Consider the following 19,127-nt stretch of genomic DNA (forward strand, 5'->3'; position numbering starts at 1 on the left):
GCCAGCAACAAGAAATGTTATAGGAGCCTCTCAATTATACTTAATGTAGCTACATATGAAAGTACACAGACTGGGGCCTCAAAACCAGAAGATGGGAAATGCAAAGGAGTTGCTAGTTTCCCTGACTCTGCAGACAGCTTGAAAGCCCTGTCTTTGTGAGGGAGAGGAGTGTGAGGCTCTGAATTTTATCCAAATAGAATTAATAGCAATCACAATACCAAAAAAGGTAAAGAAATTAGCACCTCACCTCTTTGAGAAATAGGAACTTCTTCAAGGTATATCCAGATGTTAGATTCTTGTTCCAGCTTCTTCTCTTTCTGTCACATTAACAGCTTTTGCAACTTTCTATTACTCAAGAACAAAATTGTTCCACAAGGAACTTCTGCTTCGGCAGTACTACAGGTCTGACTAGCATTTCAGACAGACTGTTGAGCTATAGAGAATGGATATTATAACACAAGCCTATAGGTCATGGCAACTTCTTGCTGATGTTGCTGTTATTTTAAAAGTCATTTACATGCTGTCCTTGAAAGTTAAAAACAGATCATACTAACAAAGAAGGCATTTTGCTGGAATCCTTAGGGCTGTGAAAATCATTATTTGGGCCTTGACTTTTCTTATGTTGTCACTTTGTTCTCAGAGCAGAGACCTTGCCAGCTTTGCTTCTTGGAGGATATTGAAGTAAAACAGCTGAACATCAGAAACAGCTCATGATGAGCTTGTCCTTTGAGTTCAACAGCAGGGACCCCACACTTGGTAACCATTACCACTGCTTAATCTACTGCATGTTTTCTTAGTCAGTAGAGATTAGAGCCATGGTACTTCAGACATCTATTGGGAACAGGGCTAAAATGGAATCACGAAAATTATGTGCAAAAACAAGAATGTATCATATAAACAATGTTACTTTGCTGAATGTTGGCCTAATAAAAATGCTGCTTGTTGCTATGCTGGAGTCCTACCTTTGGGAATTGGCTGTAGACTCTAACAACAGAACATAGAGACTATGGGCTTTTGAGGCTTCTATAAATTTAGAAACTCATTGAGAACACTTGTCCACACAGGGGGAAGTTTTCTAAGTTACGTGCTTGGGATTAGGCTGCGTGATTGCCAACAATGTTAATGGGAGTTATTCTTGCCTCTGAAAATATCAGCCTAACTCTCTAATAAAGTAATTTCCTCCACTATTGGTTTAAGAGCTTTGTGCCAAATTTCTGACCTCAGTTACTTATTTGAAATGCAAGGTTGTTTTTTGGATTGTGTTGTAATGAATCAGTGCCTGAAGGAAGAGAAAAAATTGTTCAGTAAAATTCAGAGAAAAGAAGTACATCTAGCACTAATATCGTCTGCTTTTAATACATATTTTTATACCACTATACTCCATGAATAAACCACCAGTAGGGGACATTAAATGCATTTTAAATAGAAAGTCTGTGAAATAACTTCATAGATTAAGAAAAGAAGCATCAGCTGAGAGAACTGCCAGAAGAATGAATCCAATAATTAACCAAGGTTAGTTTCTGGCCCTTCTCCTTGGGGCAGGCAGAGCTGTTCAGTGCAATGCACAGGAGACTAAAATGACAAATTTCAGCTTTGCATTCCAGAACGTCCAGTATCTCTTGAGACATTGTGGCTTACCACTGCATTGCAGTGAACTAAGCACTGGCCCACCACAGCAATCCAACTTGGGCTGTGGGAGGCTGTTTCACTGGTTTAGAAAATGTTCACTAAGATGCAATATCTCTGATAGACCAGGAATAAAAGTTTTTGAGACCTAAGTAGGAGTGGAAATATGCTTTATAGGCAATAGCCATACATTAATGTTTATCATGATTTCAAATTGGGCTGACAACTTGAAACAGAACTACTCACACATTATAGTGGAAAAAAAAATCATGGTACTAAATGTGAAGCAATTTGCTTCTGGTCATTTCAGCAGCAAACAGTTTCATTATACCAAGTACAAGTGAAGCTGGAAGATATTTTTCCTTCTATGAAACTGTCAGTCTGGTTTGACCGTCTTAAGGAGCTGTGTGATACTATTCCACTCTTTCTGGGTTTCCAAAAAATGTTGTAACAAGCAGCTGGGATAAGTGGAATTCCCCTTTCCAAAGTGGACAAGGCAATGCTCTAAATGACCCAGGCTACGTAAAATTGAGTTACTTTGAACAGTTGTTCACAGAAAGCTAAACCAGAAACTACTGTTTAATATTAAATTTATCTAAAAAGAAATTAATTTGACTTAAGTTAACAAATAAATTGTTGTTAAGGGATTATAAGTTACCATACCATAATGATAGAAGTACTTTTATTTCTTTTTCTGCCTTTTTTTTTGTGCGAAATACTCATTTTTGAACAGAATAATCAAGTTAATTGAAAATAGTATGACTAGATCTAGTTTAAATGCTATAGGCCATTTGGGTTTACAAAGTGCTGGCATCTTGGCTTTGGTCTCGTAAAGCAGAGTAAAGTATATCTAACTTTACACACAAGAACAATCCAGCATGTGTACTGTACCTGCATAGTTTGCAGTTCACTGTGGTCTCTAGCTGACTCTTTCCCATCAATGGAAACTCTCTCAGTGGGCTACCACACATCCTGGTCTCCTGATTATTTACACCAAAAGAACCTGTTGGAGTTACATACACTCTGTTATTCCCCATCTATCAGTATTTGTTCACAAAGAAAAAAGGGACTATGCCTGCATCCCATCCAACATGTAGTCAGAAGTACGTTGACTAAGGCAAATATTTGAGGAAGAGAGTGGTTTACAGCTTGTCAAGCATTCACATCACACCATAACACATCTAGAATGTAAAGAAATTTTACAACCTTTTTTAGCTTGGCTTTGGGGTAAACTACACTAGCATAGGTGTCCTTTTTTATCAGAAGCAATAAAGCAGATTGTCATTGCTACAGTTTGGCAGATGCTAACAAAGGTCACCCATGTATTCTTGCAAAGGCCAGAAAAAAAAAAATTGAAAAACACACTGTCCTAATCATCACAACCAAAACTCCCATGTAAGAGCAACACAGTTATGAGAGGGAAGAGATGGACTTTTAGCCAATGCAGCACTTACGCTACTGCCCTAGGTCCATTACAGTAGTGGATTATTACTATTTTTAAAGTGTTGCTCCACTTACATTAATCTTTTTCAGCAGAAACATATTCAAAAAAAGTTCATTTTTCCCAGAAAAGTTATTTTCAGTCTTTCAGTGGGTGCATCCTTTACATGTCTCTACTCTAGCCTAGAACATCACATCAAGAAAAGCAGTGTGATTCAGACAAGGAGGCATTGATTTTACACCAAATACAAGAAGTGGTTAAAGGTGTTGTGTGGATTATAGACCAAACAGAAGAGATCACTCTGGTGTTCACAGTCACTGGGAATGGCAAGAAGATCCTGTATTTATTATCCTGTTCAGCAAAATGTCAATTTGAGAAAATTAGGGAATTGTCAAGAATTAGAATTTAGTAGCAAGTTAGCAGTAATAATTTTGGGAAATTTGTCTTCTCAGTTTCCCACCTAAAAACTGTGAAAATGCAAGTTGACTAGATTGAGTGAAGAACCACAAGCATTTCCAAAGAATGTTGTCTTATATCTGCTGATGAAAGCCTAGATCTTTGGTCTTCAGTCTTTTTACGGTACGTTATTTATGGTGTTCTCTCATGTCAGTCCTTTTATCTCATCAGGTTTCACATGAATTATTCACTGAAGCTCTGGCTATATGATTTGATTGCTCTTCTAGAATGTATGTTAAATTTAGTTATGCTGCACTTTTCTTAGTGAAGCCTTATTACTGAAACTCACAGTTTAGCAGGATACAATCCCCTCCTCCCACCTTCCAACTGTGGGGTTTGTTGTGGGTTATTTCTTTTTTTTTTTTTTTTTGACAGAATGTCAACAGCATAGTGCTAGACAGATCCTCCATTTATACTCTGAGGCTGCATTTTCATCTAGGTTTTCACCTCTCAGAAAGGTCTTGAATGTCTTGAACTATGTTCTATTCAAGTGTATTTCTTGTAGGATGCCAGCTGCTTTCCTGGCACTAGACATGAACGTCACTGCTAAATGATGCTCTCTAACACTGTCTCTGACATCTTGAATGCAATATTTCTAACCCTGACCTCCTTTCTGAATTGAAAGACATGTTGAAGATTATTCCTGTTCTGGCCCATTCTTTCTCACTTCCACTTGTATTGTGTTAGATAACTGAACTAATTGCTGTGACTCAAAAATGTCACAACTTTGTATGTAGGGGCTTGCTATCTTCCTCTCAGACAACCGACAGCATGAATAATGTTGTATCAGCAAGGTTTTAAAATAAGGATGATTTAAAAATATTCTTTCTAAATGTGAAACAAGAAGATTATTTGGAAGATATCTTTTCTATTGTCTGCCTAATGAAAATTTTATACTGGCACATAAACCCTGTGTATCTCTTACCGCTGAACTTTTCAGGACTGAAAAATCTGAAAGTCATGGTTTGAAAATTTTCAGACCAAGGTTTGAAAACTCTGCTCTGTGAAATCAGAAAAGGCTTTTTGCATAACCACCCACTGAAATGAGAGTGGCCAACAAATTCTTTTTAGTGTAGATACTGATTTGGTCAGGTTTCCTCACCTCTGCTTAATTCTGTTCTGCATGTCCAAATTCTCTGTATAGGTATAGCCCTGAATTTCCCTTTCTGACCTGAACAATGTGGCAAGCATGGGTTTTTTTACAAACACCTGGAAGGGAAGTGATGGGGAAGAGCACAGAATATGACATAGAAAGGAAGTGAACAGTTCATATTAATCACACACATTTCAACATTTATGAACTTGAGCGTGAATGCCTAGACTACGAAGAAACATATAATGCTCATATCAGGATTACCACCTGCATCTAACTTTCTTTTAAATTATTTAGTACAACTTTTGTTTATAATTCCAGTTTGAAATCAAGAACATCTACAACCCCAAGCATCAATGCCCTTCAATATCTAATTTCACAGTTTTCTTAACACATATCTCATGTTATTTATTATAGTCAGTGTCATCACAACACCTTTGCCTGTTCTTGCTACATTTTAAATGGTTTAGCTGGCAAGCCATCAATCATAAATCATGAGACATATTTTAACTTCAACTAAGATCAGTTTAGAAAGAGAACAAGCCTTCTATGGCCTAAATGTGTACATTACTCACACCTATAAGTGATAAATGCCTGTTCTGGAAAAGAAACCTCTTTTTTGTTAGAGTTTTGGTATATATCTATAGAAAAAAAACAAAATTTTCCATTTTTTTATGACCTAGAGCAACATGTTATTGATAAAACCAAGGCTTTTAATGTGAGGAAGCCTCTGCAGACCTAAGTTTCGGTGTTCAGAAATACATCCATTAAACACAAACTTTTTTTCTCCAGTTATATTTCAGTCACTAGCTAAATGGAGGAATGATATAATCTTAGGAATAACTGAATTTCCTCCTCTGGAGACATAAAGAAGCTGGAAACATTGTTTTTATTTACTCAGTGTATTTAAAGCTTCCCTTCCTGTAAGATATCTCATATAGACTAGTTCTTCAATTGTTCTCTGTCTAACTTCTAACACTATATAAAAACAAAGATATTTTTAAAATATGAACCCATATGTGAGTTTGCCATGTGTTTTTCTCTACTTGGTGTTAAAGAATAATACGGCAACAATAACAAACTCACAATAGAAAATTATGAAAAAAACCAAAAACCTGCAGTTTTATGTAGTACAAAACAAACAAGAACTTGGAAAAGATGGCAGGCATTTCTATAGCGCAATTTTAATTCAAAAGAAAATATATACTTTTGTATATTCTATCAGTCCTATTGTACTAGCTACATTAACCAGGTGATGCTCATTTCATTTTACAGGTAATTTATTGCAACTGCAACACTAACTCCAAGGCAGTTCACAAAAAGTAATTTACCTTAAGTAAACACCATTAGCCACTAATGATGGGGCAAAACAAACTTGCAGAGCATTTATGAACAGTAACATCTCTCTCTTTCAGTACACATTTGGAAACCAATCTCTGTTGTTTGCAGATGAATTAAGCATGGCTTGAAAAATCATTAAAGCCATCTGCTTTGATGAGAAAAAAACCTGCTGTGATCATTTTATTGCACTGACAGAGGCTAGGGACCATTTTACAATATTTTTTAGCATCATTTACCCTAAATTTGACATCCTGTCTAAAAAATGATCAGTATTATCTGTTCATGGCATGCTTATTTAGAACTATGTGTGCAGAGAAAACAGCTTATACAGGTAACTCAAGGTATTTGTTTTGCTGGTCTCCAACAGATGGATAAGCCTGTTTTTCAACCATTAAAATCTGTAGTTACAACAAACTAAATGTTTATGGGTTCTGTAGGAAGCTTAATCTCCCTCCTAAATGATAGAAGCTAATAAGCATAAAAATATCATCAGTGTTTCAGTTACAAATTAGTTCCTATGGTCCATTTAAACATAACCTTTTTTTTTCCAAGAACACTCTGCAGTTATCCAAAGTATAACAAACAAATAGGTTAATATTGCCAGCTTTTTTGCTTTCCAAATGCATACTTGCGAGACCAAAGCCATCTCATTTAGCTAGAAATAACTTCTAGTAACTTCCAGAATTTCAATATTTTCCTTTTTAAGATACTATTTGAACTACTATAATTTCATCAGAGTTTTGTCTCAAGTAGCTTTTAGCAGTATTTTAGTGACTGGATTCCACTGTGACTGACTCCCATGAAGTACTAGACAAGATGTACAATTGCAGCAGTCTTCTACCAATAACAACACTGTCCTACTCCTTATTTAGCTTTTGTACAAATAAATGTACTGCACATATGGAAGTTGTTAGTAAAATTTGTGGCAATAAAGCCTCCTAACATTAAGTGAGTCATATTATGGCCCTTTTTTCAATTCCAGAGAAGAGTGGTGGATGGACCACCTAGAAATGTCACTTATTGCATCAATATCCTAAACAGGATGGGCCACAAATGACCTGAGCAAGGAACCAAAGAAGAAGAGCAAGGAGCCACTCGAGGCAGTAGCTGCTGCCTAGAACCACAGAAAGTAGTGTGGTACTAAGGTACTAATAATATTCCCTTTTCCTGTAACCACTATACTCAACTGAGTCTTTTGGCACATAACAGACTCTCCAGTCCTGGGACCAGTCTAGAATAAACAAGCCCTGAGTATTCCTTTCTCTGCATTCATCACAGTTACAGGTCCTTATGGAAGTACTTAATTAACAAGTACATAATCAGCACAAAGCAGCAGTGGGACTGATGGATTTCAGTGTCTGATGGTGATAACTTCCTTGATCCACTCTAGAACCTCATCTGCTTTTTCATTACCAGATCACATCCTTCTGCAGTAGATAAGTACTTCCATGCAAAATTTGCTTCAAGGCCAGACTCTTTAGAAAGAACTTAATAATACAGAGTCCTCATTCAGATACATCTGCCTCTTCTTAACTTGTGACTCTCCAGTTCTCTTCTCTCCATTCTAAGCCTTTTCTAGATATTCCCCTAATCTCTATCCCTTCTCCAACAACCCTAATTCTTCATATGGCTCTAGTCACAGAATGACCCTTTCCTCATTTTCTTTACTTTCCCTCAACTTAATTTTCTTCTCACTTTGCTTCCCACTTCATAATGCCTAGAGAAGTACACACATTTCTCTGTTCACCCCTTACTTGTCAATCTGCTCCCCTTCCCTTGTGGTTATACATGTACATGTGTCCTATGGATGTCAGCAACCACACTCCAAAAATCAGTCAACAGCTTAATAAAAGTTACAGAGTTTTCGGTACTCCTTGAATGCTTAGGTGTTCTTTTCTCAGCCTCCCCTGTGGCCATTTCTGAAAAACCCTAGTCTTGGTAGCAGATTGCACTAACAATTGTTTATGCTTAAAAATAATATTTGGGAATATCAAATCAGTGCAATTACTCCCATTTTGCAGACAGAGAACTTGAGCACAGAAAAATGGAGATGGTGGCCATCCTTGTAAAATAGGTCAGGTAAAGATCTGAATGAACAGACAGGTCTCTGGACACATAGCACTGAGGTTTATTCATTTTCTGTAGTGCAAATGACATATTTTAAGCATACTTTTAAGCAACAAATTTTAAGCATACTTCCCCCTGATAAACATTAAAGAAAAGTCACCTACCTGAAATCTTCCATATCAAGGTGAAAACATATAATCTAGGAACTAATTCCATTGCTGAGTATGAAAACAATACTTCATCACTGAGAGCATCGTGCAACAAAAGGAGTTCAATTTCAAAAAACACAGCAAACTCATCATACATGCTCATGTTTCTAGGTTAACAATGGAGCCCTTGGGCTCATTCCTTTCTCATCTTTTTGCAGGTGGTTGACCTGTAATTGTCATCACTCTACCTCCCTTGTCTGAGAAATATATCTGCTGATACACGCAGAGATTTTTGCAAGGTCCTAAAAGCAGAATCCAGCTGTATCTCTAATGGTGCAGAGGGACTAGAAAGAAATAGCTAGAAATTTCTTTGACTATGTAGAGGATCATGTGAAATGTTTGATGATGCATAAGAAAATATTTGATATCTATCTCAGACATGCAACAGTAGCTGTTAAAGTCTATGCAGTATCAACTATACAATCACAACTCATTACCTTTCTCTCATTATCTATTCCATGCTAATTCTAAGAATAAAGCATCATATTTGCATAAGAATATTATCTCAGTTACTCAACACTGTTTTTAAAGGCAGACTTGGAAGTTAAATAGTGATATTTTTAAAACAGTACAATGAATATTGTATGAAACAGTCACATAGCAGGTAGCTGAGTGAGATAATGCATGTACAGTATTTTTCTGTCTCTAACAAATGATATTTACAAGCATCTGTGATCAAGCTTCTATACTCCTTGAATGACAGAATTGTGCAGTTGATCCCTGAATATCTTGACCTGCCTTTTATGATCCAATCTTTTAATTAAGTAAAGTGCCTTGGATCTCATTGCTTTTATCCCAAAATGTTCTCATGTAGCACTTTCCTTTTAAAAAGTTCTTAAGTTGTGTCATAGACACACTAGCACAAAAAACAACAGTCTTTCAAAATTAACTCTGAGGCAGAATGTTCTCCTGCTGGGTTTGCATGGGAAAAACATTGTCATTTCAAGACTCTTCTACTGTTCATCTAGTCTCTTTCAAATGAATTTATCCTTCCATTCCCCCAAAAAAAAGCTGTTGAAGAAAGACAAAAGCTACACCATAATGGAAGACCTACTACAATCTAACATCAGAAATTAAGATTCACATTTTTGAAGGAGATAGCAGTTGTTCCCTGTGTACAAGATGTAAAATATATAATGTACAACATACAGCATATAAAAAAAATTTACATGTATATTAGTTAATCTTATAATTTCCTTCATCTTCAAACAATTAGTTAATATATTTGCTTTTTTGTTTTGTTATACTGAAGAATATAAATATTCTGCATCTAAGCTTACAGTCAGAGCCAACTTTTCCCAGCTGGTTAAGAGTTTAAGGAGCACTGCCAATACTTGCTGATTCACAAAGTCGTGTTACTCATTCTCTCTTTGTCTGTCTTCCACATTTTCTCTACTCTTTTCCCTATTTTTCTGATCAGTATTGTACAAAAGATGCAATCTTTTCTTTGTTTGCATATTTGTTCTGTAAAAATAGTGTTGATGGTTCTGATAATGACCAGAGTATGATTTATCTTGAAATATTCCATATTCATGTTTCATTGAAAATAAGACACGTGTTTTTTTCTCTCCACTCTCCATCTTCTATGCTCTAGACAAATGAGCTACTAAATGAAGGTTTTCTTCATTTATTTTGAATAGAAACTATCTTTATTTCCTAAGAACCATCCAATTTTCCATCATCTCATTTCTTTGCTCTTTACTTTTCCCAACAATTAAATATTTGAGTTTTCTTTGTGCAAAGATGCAGGTAGAGTTGTAAGAAATTGCAGTTACAAACTAGAAAAAGTTAGAATCTATAACTCTAGGTTCCAAACTGAAGCTCAGTATTCGCAAAGTACATTACATCACTGCTATTTTTAGTGCAGCAGTAAAAAACAGGAGTAAAAAACAGATTCCAGACCCCACTTCACAAAATACTGCACGAATATATAGTAAAGAAAAGCTTTTATTCAGAAATCTTACTAACTCAGATCAACCTACTATAGGTGTCAGTAGAAATAGTCCTAATGATTTTATTTACCTCCATGTTGATTTGGTCTCAATCTGTAATTTGCATTATAATGGTTGCAACTCACATACAATCTCCTGAAAATTCAAGGCTTTTGTGAGCACTAAGACAATACAAAACCAAAGCAGCAGAGAATATTTTCCCTGACTTTGGGCAACTAATTTAGGCATGTGCATTGTCAGTGCTGCTTCTAAAAGCCAAATCAGAAAGCAAAGGTAGCACTACCTGTTGTCTTTGTGGCAAAACCTCAGCTTCTCTTCAAGACCATAGTAAGAGACATGAAGAAGGAAGGTGAGAATTATAACTACAGGAGGGATGGAAGAAGAGAATATGACATCTGGACTGGCATCTGGGATACAGGGCTCAGTAGTTCAAGGAATGCCCCATGAGGACATTCATAGAATTCATATAATTGTTTTGGTTGAAAAAGATCTCTAACATCGTAAAGCTCAATTATTAACCCAGCACTGCCAAGTCCACCACTAACCATGTCCATAAGTGCCACATTCACTTGTGTTTTTAAGTACCTGCAGCAGATAAGCACTTCTAGAAGTTGCTACTGCCTCAGCAAGGAGCATCACCTACTGTGGTCAGGAGCAACCACAAATTAACCACTTCCTGTTTGGAGCATCAACAACAACCAGTGTCTCAGTTCTGCTAGAGCTGATGTTTCACTGCATCCCAGCAGAGCTGGCATCTGACGGCAGACTGGATATAGACTCATAAAGGATTTCCTCATCTTATGGAAAAGCTCAATAGAAGAAAATAATTTTTTTCTGACAGACCCGTTGAAAGTTACTGTAGTTATCACATCACTGATGTTTTTCAAATCTACACATAATATTCTGTGTTCCATTTTTGGTTTTCAATTCTGCTAAATTTTCCATGAGTTTTCCAAGTGGAGAAGTACTATTGTATTGATAGTAGTATCAATGATCTGTGATAAAGCTTTAGTAATATTATAGTCATTTGACCATGCCTACATATATAAGGCACAAACCCCTACGCTCTTTTCTGTGATTTTTCTGTCCAAATTTTAAAAAGTTAACTAGCTAGTAATTTCTTCGCTGTGAATTTTTACCTCAGGAAATTATAGAGGCATTAAATTTCTGAGTGAAGTAACAAAAGAAAAAACTCTAGGAACAATTTTCTATTCAATGACTCAAATGATTGCAATTAACAGCTTTCACATTTTCATGAGTTTAAGAAAAAATTTGACCTTCTTAACAAAGAAGCAGAAACTGAGTACTCTTTCTCTTAATCACTCTCTGAAGCTGAGCTAATTTAATTCCTGGATGGCGCTGATTTCTTCACTATAGCACAAGTGCAGAAATTTGACCTTATAGCTTATAAAAATTGGTTTTCGGTATAAGTGCATTGGAGATGTTTTTATACAGTATTAATTGATGCTTATTGCAAGCTGGAGGGCTGATCATTTAAAGCTGTGGTATCAGGCATGCCTTGCTTATGGGTCTTTGCGATATGACAGTAAGTACAAAGACTATTAAAATCTTTTTGTGAAAACACACAAAAATCAATCCTGTTCCAGAAGGAGGTGCCCTCCAGCACAATCAATACAAACTGGTACAACAATATCTTATGCTGCTTGTCAGCTGCTTTAAACCTTTTTGCTCAGCAGAGCTCACAAAGTGCTGCTGCCCTTCATCTCTGCTGGATTGTGCCAAATGAAGATGTATTTCTAAATGAGTTGCAGGGGCAAATGCTGCCATCAGTTACCCCCGTGCAAATGGCTTTAAATTCAGCAAGGTTGTACAAGACTGATCTCAACTTAGATTTCTTCCACTAGAGTTAAAGAAGATGAATTTGTTTACTTCCTTGAGACTTTTCTTTCCACTGCTTTAGTTATATTATGGGTTCTTGATGGAAATTTTTGCTTTACATTTTGATTCTTGCATGCTGGAGAGGCCAGAACAAAAAAGGAATCTGAGTCATGACAATCTACAGGTTCTTTCACCTTTCTTCTATTATTAATCAGTGGTATTAGCTCTAATTACAAGACAACTGTGGAAAAATAATTTCTTCAAGAGCTGTATGCCTTGATCAAGTGCATATCTACCAGCTGCTTTAACTTTAACTTTGCTTTGTCTCATTGGGATTGTTGTGCATCTGTCACACTTCTAACTCATGGCTGTGAAAATCTTAGGATTTCTGCAGTGACTTTCTAGCAATCAAATGTTTTCCTGTGATCACTATGAACCTATGGCCTGATAAGTGGAACTATTTGGTTCCTACTTCCTATCACCTAGTTCAACCAGTTTTATCTTCTGATACATATCTCTTGAAAATAAGCACCATAAAAAGCAGAGTGACAAAGACCTCTGGCTTAAAATAATGTTGCTGAATATTAGACACAGTAAAATAGTCCACTAGCCCGGGGCAACATACCTGCACACACATTCAATACAAAAAGACAGTTGATAGGCTTGTGCAGTGAAAAGTTAAACAGTATTTTCTGTTCTTGTGCTGTATTTCTTTATGTAATGAGACATCAAACACCACGACTGAAACCAAATCCCATAAAATCTTGTCCAAACAAACCCAGTGAAATCAAAATCCCTTTTATGGAAATTAACCTTCTGTGAGAAGAACAGAAAACTCAACCAAATAGGCAGCTGCATGACAGTGTGAATTAGTACATTAGCCTTTCAGCCTTGGAAGAACAGAGTTTAAGTTCTGGCATTAGGCACAAAAGCAAACAAATGTTGAGGTCTCATATGAGTCATGCTCATGATGTACTTTTGATAGCTCATGTTCAAAGAAAGGTCACTGTGATTTGGATGGATTACACAATAGATCTTTAGCCCCTGTTATTATTAGCTACTTTGATAATTTATTAAAAATAATAATGAAAAACAAAGAACCATCCTGAATTCCCCTCCTAGATGAATAAAAAATATCAAATGAAACAGATCCTGGTTTGTGAGTCAGGGAATGGTAGTAAAAATTTTAGTTTTTCAGTATTGCTCCATCAGACCTTTCACAATACAAAATAACTTGGGCATAGGTGGAATTGGAAGAGGATAGAAAAACTTCCTAGTAAGTCCAGAGTGTAGTTGATAGGCAAGCACTTTGATTGATTTTTTCTCTTACTGAGATTTCAAAGCCTCCAACCTTACTCTATAGTTTCCCATTGAGTGGAGCTGCCATAATGGGTCCTGGTTAGCAGGAGATGCCTATCCTGACAGCACTCCTGCAGAAATCAGGTATTGGCCCTTGTTTTTTGAAGCTGCTGAGGTCCATCAGTGCTGGCCACATTTTAAACATCACCTCCTAAGGGCAGAGGAGCAGGCAGCTCCCAACTGTCAGAAGTCAAGCAGGCCAGGCAAAAGGACAGTTTGGCTGAACAGGGATCTTCTCTTGAAATATGGCAATAAAAGGAGGGTGTGTGCCCAGTGGAAGCAAGGTCAAGTGACAATGGGAAGAATAGAGAGATGCTGCTTTCTACTGTAGTGAGAAAATTCGTGTAGCCAAAGCTCAGCTGGAGTTCAAGCTGGCCAGAAATGTGGAGGACAATAAAAAGAGGTTTTTTTTTCAAATATATTGATGGCAATAGGCAGTATAAAAGTAGCATCCTCCCATTACAGGATGATGGTCACCTGAAAAACAGGAACGGGGGTAAGGCAGAGATGTGTAATGCTTTCTTTGTGTTTGAAATTGTTCTGTCCATGTTTCAGCAAGGAAGATGAATTTGATACTACATAATATCCTTCTACAGACTTACAGTGGTCTTATTGTAGTGGACAGTGCTAGAATAGTTTATACTCTAAGACAAAATATTGCAGATACTTGCCTTTTGTAATGTTTATCTGAGAGTACTCTCAGTAAGATATGTTAACCTGTCTGAATAAGTTGGTATGTCTGCCTTAGCTTTGTGAAAATGGGATTTTCACAATGAAAGAGTGTAAAACACAGAAGAAGAACATAAGCAAATGGAAGTACATGGGATAAAAAGAAAAAATTATTTTTCTCATCTGAAGAGGTGAAAAAGCAGATTGCAGTATTCTGGTGCTGACAGAGATACAGAATAAAAATAAGTAATAGTCTGTTACTGCTAAAAAACAGAGGAAGAAAAACTCTTGGGTTTGCATGGAGAGGATAGCAAACAACTGGATGCCACAGCCCAGTTCTTTACTTTTTTATCTTCATTTGCATTAGTGCTGATTGGTTTGACCTTGCTCAATTCACACCCTCTACACAAGAATAAATGTATAAAGAAGGGGCAGAGGCAGAATGAATCAGTCTTCTCATAGCAAGCAAACACAAAAAATCCAATAAGGCATACAAGATTAGCTTCATCCATATGAAAATGAGGTAGAGAAACAGGGAAATCTTAGGCCCAGTCCTACTGCATTAAATAGACTTCTGAGTTCTTGTTCTAACTAAACTGTACAGAAACATTCAAAGAGCTACTGGAAATGCTGGAGAACTTACCAAGCCATTGAGTGGAGTTCCAGTGCCAGAAAATGTTGACAAAAACTGATGCTTCTGATTGTGATTGGCCTTTGAAGTCTGTCGCTTCACAGTTCAGAGTTTCACCTGTGCAGAGAATGTTCATGCATTCAGGAAACCATACATCATTCACAGGTATAAAAAAGGCAGAGGGAGCTAAAGTCTGTAGACCTCAAGGCAGATTCAGAGATAACACTGGAACTGTGTATATTAAAACATTGTGACTAAATATTCTTCTCTTTAACTTATTTTGACAGAGCTGATTATATTTGCAGTCCTTAACTTTCTGCTACCAGCTGTAATTATTATATTTAGCCTTCAACTCACTAATTATTATTCTTTTTCTTGAAGTCTTGTGAAGATATTCTGTTTTACAGTTCTCGGGGGAAGGTGAACATTTTTCTATTGTTATGCAGAAACTTGCAACAAATAAATGGATTGTCTTATGCCAGTAGTGGGAATCTGTTGAATGTTTGTCCTCTCAGGACTGCTCAATGCCTTTCTAATTTCCACAGCTATTTTGAAACTAGACAAAGGAAAAGCAAAAGTTTTATATTTTTGAACTTTGAATATATATCAGTGCAGTCCTTCTTATAGTCTTTTCTTAGAGATCTGACTATAAGGCCTGACTATATTTTAATTCCTCCTTGGTCCACTTCCGTATCTTTTCTACCCATTTCACCAAAAATTGGCCTCTGTACTCCCTTTTCCAGGGCAATTAGACTGGCTACTTTCATAGACTTTTATTATGAGATTTTATGTACTGGTAAAAATTTAGTGCAGCTTTTTTGTCTAATTCTGACAGACGGGAATAAATGCCTTATGGGGATCACACTAAGTTGTGTCTTACAGCTTCGGGATGGACGAATCATTAATGACATGTCTTAATAGAAGCACTTATATATTAATAATGTATACATTAATTACATGGCTATTATATAAAGTGCCTATAGAGTCTATGTACATGAATAGTATCCATGTAGTAAATCACAAAGCTATATGTCAACTGTAATTATCCATTCATTTTTAACTTCCTTTTCCCTGCTCCATTGGGCAATCTCACATTCCAGCAATCTGGAAAAGTTAATCTTTCTTTCTTTTCTTTTCTGATAAAGTTTTCCTTCTTTTCCCACAAAATCTGAAGTTTAGGCAAAATAGGAACCACCAATGTCTATCTTATAAAACTCTGAAATAATTGAAAACTTTTGTTAAAAGAAGAAGTTCGAATATGTGTGTGAGTAAAAAAATATTAGCTAACACATCTGTGCTACTTCTCGAAGATGCTCTATTTTGACCTCACTTTCAAATTTTTTGTCAGGACTTGAGACTTTCCTTTACAGTCATTAACTTTATAAACAGAGAAATAAATAAATCTGTGCCAATATTTAAAAATTTCTAAACATTTGAAGAATAGTTTTCTCTCTCTCTTTTTTTTTTTTTTTTAAGCGTACAAGGCTCAGGGGGGAAAAAAAAAGCTTGGAATTGTTGTTATAAAAGCCTTTTTTTATTTGGGCAGGGGGAAAGCTGTAAAATGTACTTCTGTCTCCAGAAACAAACAGCATGGAAATAACAAGCAGCTCGGGCACAGTAACACGACTCCTTCATATCCATGTCAATAAAAACCCTATACATTGTTCCATGATTATTCTATAACTGTGACATAGCAGTAACTGTATTCGGTAAAGAGTGGGTTTCAGGCTTTAGCTTTGAATTTGAATTTTACCTTTCAACAATAAGAATAAAGAAGAATATTAGGAATCTTGATAGCTATTGAATTTTAAAGGAGAAGCTTATTTTTCCTTCAAAGCAGGGTCACGAGAAAAGCAAGGCACACTATACCTCTCTAACATTTAAAACCTGAGATACTGGAGAGGCTTGTTTTTCTTGGTGTCCTTTTTTGCTATGTATATAGGCCCTTCTAAGGGCCATTTTCTTTAGCAATAATGTTGCTGTCCATGTACTGATTTGAATTTTTTTTTCTGTTATCAATATAGAGGTTCATTCTCTTATGTGATGATGTTTTCTTTAGCACATTTCGTTGAACATTCCAGATGGGCTTTTTTTTAAGCAAATTTGAGACCACTTCATGTAGTGCAAAAAAATTCATTGGCTTGAGTTACTTATATGTCCTGGATGTGCAGTCCAACAGAAGCTGAACTCATCGGCTGTCCCAGAATCAAAGGTCTCTCAGCAAGCCATTCCAAGCTAATTTTTGTTTCTCATGAATTGCAATTTACTGCTTGCTTTTGCCAATTTGCACCAACACTGGAAGTTTTAATCTTCTTTCCTTATGATTAATGGTTTCAGGATTCTTTCCGTGCTCTTCTCTACTCATACAACTATAACAGCCTGTCCTAATGTATGGAGCTACTGTCTGTCCCATTTAGGGCTTGTATGAGAATTCAGCTCACACATGCAATGATATTTTAGACTGATACCATTTTGGAACAATGAGTCAGCAGGTCACACTTTTCTGGCTAAATCCTCTTATATAAATTTTCAGAAATACTGACTTCCCGTTATAGTTTATGCACATGGTCCCCCCCAAGTAACACAAATCAGCCAAATAAAACCGCCTTTAGTCTTCCAAAAATATTACTAACTGAAGACATAACATACACAATATTTCCAGAGTTTCTCCTGTTATTTTACATGAGAGATTTGGGTCTCTTTCTGTGTGTGTCATAAGCACTCCATCAAAATCCAAACCTTCTTGTCATGAGAAATCTGGTCTTGGATCCACACCTGCTTTCAGAGAGTCAGAGGCACTGCTCTGTTGATGAAATTGATATAAATGCATGAAGTCACCTAAGGTTTTAAGGAACAGTCCAAGTCTGATGAAATTATGATATGTACTGCTTAATGTTATCTGTTGATGCTGGAACTTAGAGCATTATGGAATATGGAATTGATAAATTTAGAGGCAATATGAGAATGGAAAGACTTTTATCAGCATGTTTTTCTGTCTCTCCTTACTTTTCAGGGTTATAACTTCCTAGCTCTACTTCAACCCTTTATGTTACTATATAGCCTTAACTTCCTTTATGAAAAAATATTACGGAGAGAGCAAATATGGTGAAATGTTAGGTGTTAGTGTTAGGGATAGAAAATGGGTATTACTCACTAATTGGTCAAATTTTATTCTTGATTTTTTTTCATTTCTTCTCTGTTAAAAGACATATACTTCCCAGCTAAACATAAATGCAGCAATATTTCTCTTCTGCCTTTAAAAATAACTCCAACCCCAATGTTAGCAGCTTTGTAAACATTCACAGGCCTTTGCAATTTAGTGTAAAAAAATCCAAACTACTTAAGTGGATTGTGTTACCCCCTTTTCAGTTCAATTAGAGGACTCAAACAAAATGGTGTACACAGAACTACCTTGTGCCAATAGAACTTTGTGCCTTCATTTCAAATACTCATGTCCAGGTATATCCAAGTCACCCATAGCCAGAGGTGCATTCCTTTGCAGGTCTGGCCTTTCTGGCTATATCTACAATGTACCCGATTTTTGCTGTTACAGAGAATGGCTGGAAGCTTAGTGTACTCCTTAAGACTTGTAAATGTTCACAGTCTTTGTGACAATCTTGGCAGGCAGCCTGACCCTAGAGATCCCAGATACGTTTGTAGAGACTAGTGCTGAGCCACCTGGAGCAGAGACTCCAGCACACAGAGTCTGCCAGCATTGGTCAAAAAAATTAACTGCAAGGATTAGAGGTATGTATAGAGCTCCATCAGAGAGCTTTATAGAAAAGGGGAATGACTTGTCTACATCAGTAGAATTCAGAAGACATGTACTTTTGCTTAATTTCATGTTTTATTATTGGTCTCATGCTATGCCCCAGGTCTTGATCATTTGTATATCTTTCTGAATAATGCAATAAGAAAAAAACTCCTGTGTATATACTATGCTAGGCAGGCATACACATTACCAAATACAGGCTATAGTCTCTGTTAACATAAAGCTACATAGCTGATTTCAAGGAAACCAAGCTGAGTTATACCAACCCACAACCTGCCCCACTATCCTGAAAGGTATTCTTTTTTCGTTTGTGGTTTTTGCTTGAATTTTTTAAGTATAGTGGGATGATAAAGACACTACATTTACAGCCCCAAACACTCTGCATATTCCAATATCTGGTTTGCTCTTTCAACACCTACCAAACACTGTGCGCATGATTTTACTAAATAATCAACCACCATTCCAAAGTCAGAACTGATATTCCTGTCTTTGGGGATATACTACCAGGGCCAAACACCCCCAGTGCAGCTCTAACACATTTGGCCCACTGACCATAAAGTGCACTGCCTCCAATTACCTTTTCTCTCTTGCTCTTATCTCAGTGTACTGACTCTGCACTTATCTTTGTCCCTTCCATTTATCTAAAACACTGCAATCTTCCAAGTTCCCTAA

This window comes from Aphelocoma coerulescens, chromosome 2 (assembly GCF_041296385.1).
Source record: "Aphelocoma coerulescens isolate FSJ_1873_10779 chromosome 2, UR_Acoe_1.0, whole genome shotgun sequence".
In the NCBI taxonomy this organism is placed as follows: Eukaryota; Metazoa; Chordata; class Aves; order Passeriformes; family Corvidae; genus Aphelocoma; species Aphelocoma coerulescens.